Raw genomic sequence first — 3,199 nt, 5'->3', positions numbered from 1 at the left:
GTGAGTCATTACAATAAGTCCTCAATTTACTTTCTTCTCAGTTTCAAACTCATAGAGAAATCAAGTCTTAAAAACGATTCACATTAGAACATAGTATTTCAGTCTTTCGGGAATAATAACTTTCTCAAAAATCACAGTATTTCATATTGAACATATTTATCTTAAATAGAATAAGGAAACACACACATACCTTGGGAGTTTCTCATAACCGACATAAACCATGTGAGCTACTTAGAGTCCAACGTTCAACCCACGTTAGGGAGATCTGTCCTATCCTTGCCATCGGAGTAGGACCTTAATCATCAATTCAAAACTAGTGATCACTATATCAGCCCCAGGCTCACATCCTATGGGGGCACGTAGTTCTAGGGAAGTACCATACCTCTATACCTCCCGTACGGTGCTAAAGACTACTCCCAAACTTAGCTTAGATCTTTTAAAAAAAATCCACAATAAATAGTTTAACAATTCACAACGGGGGCCAGTATGCTACCCCTTTCATAATCAATCAAAAGTAGTGAATTTCTTTTCTCACTTGGTTTCAAAATCAATTCTTCCACGACCACCAAGGTCAAATTATTCTTTATCATTTCAAATCATTTAAATCTCAAGATGTTTATAACACATAACTTCTCAAAAATAATAATCTCAAATAGGGTTCACAACCCATATATCAATATCACAAAAAAACCTCTCAAAATTCATTCTTTATGTCATAAACATAAGAAAAATCACTTTAAAATCTGAAAATTCAGCTTTGTATGCAACCATATCAATGTTATCATGAAAACATCATAGGATATAAATTCATCTATTCAAATTCATGGTAATGCGTATCAAATCATGTATCTTTGTAAAAGAAAATTAACTTTGGGAACAAGAACGAAAGAGTGTTCTTGTTGAAAAACCCCACATACCTCAAAATTGAAGCCTTAGAATGAAATCTCTACTCCGGAAATCTATTCGCAAGATTGTTATACGCCTCTCGTAGCCCTCGGAATGGGGATTCCGAATATCCAAAAATTATAGAAAAGCTACGGTTAGTTTTTGAGATAATTGGAGCTTTATATTGAAACCCTAGTAGAGGTTCTTGAGGATTTTTTATTAAACTAGATGAATTTGGATCTTCTTGGGGTTAAATCCTGTGTTAGAAAAGATAGGGGCATTGAAAATTACCAAAAGACCATTAATGAAACGGATGGAAATGCTGAAAATTGGCCGGGCGCGATAGGCAGGGCGGCGCCTTTCATAAACCCTGGGAGAACCCAGGGCGGCGCCCTGCTTTCATCGGGGGAGGGAGTGAGGCGTCGCCCCGCTTAGAGCGGGGCTGAACCCACGGCAGCGTGGGCCTAGCGCCTTTAGCTACTGGAATTTCAACCTAAACACAACCTTAAGCTCGTCTAAAAATTTTGAAACTTACTCGAGATGTACTACGACCTTGCCCTATTGCAATGCAACAAAATTTTCATGAAACGGACGTCGGAATCCAAAATAAAAATAAGTGTTGAATCATCTTGTTGAAAATTCTAAGTGTTAAACTAAATGTGACTCATTTTGGAAGCTTTAACGAGTATGAGACTTTACGGGGTATTACATTTAGTCATGTGATACGGAGGAGCACGGATGCCCCAGTACGGAGGTGTGAGAGGTTGGCTAGGGATGGTTTCAAGCGTGGTAGAGATAGATCAAAGAAATATTGGAAAGGGGTGATTAGACATGATATAGAGCAACTTCAGCTTACCGAGGACATAACCCTGGATAGGAAGTTGTGGAGGAGGTGAACTAGAGTAAAAGGTTAGTCAGAATTAGGAGGTTGTATGTTTTGGGTGTATAGTTGAAGTATATTGCTTTAGGTATTATTGACGGTGTTATTCTCCAATGTATCTTGTTTTATTGTTATTACTTATCTTATCTTTGATTGTTTTATTCTATTCTATTCTTATCTTATCTTATCTTACTTTAGATTGTTTTATTGTTTTATTTAGAGCCGGGAGTCTATCGAAAATAGCCTTTCTATCTCTCTTTGAGATAGTGGTATGAACTGCATATGCTTATTCCCAGACCCCACTTGGTGGAAACATACTCGGTATGTTGTTGTTGTTGTTGTGTGTGTGTGTATATATATATATATATATATATATATATATATCTTACTATCATATACGAGGGAGTTGTGGTAGCTGAAGCAGGCAGTAGGTAACATGTTTGCTTCAACATTTTAAGGATATTTTTTTTAATTAACTATATATAAGAGGGAGTTGGGGGATGCAATAGAAGAAAAACCTTCAAAAAACCATCTGTAATAGCTAGCCAAACCTAAGAAACTCTTGATATCTGATGGAGAGATGGGCCTAGGCCAGTTTCTCACTACTTTAGTTTTTTGAGGCTCAACTCGAATGCCATCACCGAAAATAATATGGGCAAGAAAAACTACTGATCTTAGCCAAAACCCGCACTTACTGAACTTGGCAAACAATTGATGAGCTCTAAGGTATATACATACATACATACATATATACATACATACAAATATACATATGTAAATATTCTACTATTTTATAAGATAGAGATGTGGCAGCAGAAACAGGGAGCAGGTCAACATGCCTGCTTTAGCATTTTAAGGATATTTTCATAATTAACTATATATAAGAGGGAGTTGGAGTGCTGAAGTAGGCACGAGGTCGACATGCCTGCTTTAGCTACTGCTTCAACATTTTAAGGATATTTTTTTAATTAACTATATATAAGAGGGAGTTGGGGGATGCAATAGAAGAAAAACCTTCAACAAACCATCTGTAATAGCTAGCCAAACCTAAGAAACTCTTGATATCTGATGGAGAGATGGGCCTAGTCCAGTTTCTCACTACTTTAGTCTTTTGAGGGTCAACTCGAATGCCATCACCGGAAATAATATGGGCAAGAAAAACTACTGATCTTAGCCAAAACTCGCACTTACTGAACTTGGCAAACAATTGATGAGCTCTAAGGTATATACATACATACATACATATATACATATGTAAATATTCTACTATTTTATAAGATAGAGATGTGGCAGCAGAAACAGGGAGCAGGTCAACATGCCTGCTTTAGCATTTTAAGGATATTTTCATAATTAACTATATATAAGAGGGAGTTGGAGTGCTGAAGTAGGCACGAGGTCGACATGCCTGCTTTAGCTACTTCAACTGTGATTTTA

The sequence above is a fragment of the Capsicum annuum genome, unplaced genomic scaffold (assembly GCF_002878395.1).
Source record: "Capsicum annuum cultivar UCD-10X-F1 unplaced genomic scaffold, UCD10Xv1.1 ctg5288, whole genome shotgun sequence".
Taxonomy (NCBI): domain Eukaryota; kingdom Viridiplantae; phylum Streptophyta; class Magnoliopsida; order Solanales; family Solanaceae; genus Capsicum; species Capsicum annuum.
The sequence above is the reverse complement of the archived record's forward strand: the minus strand, read 5'-3'. Positions refer to the sequence as shown.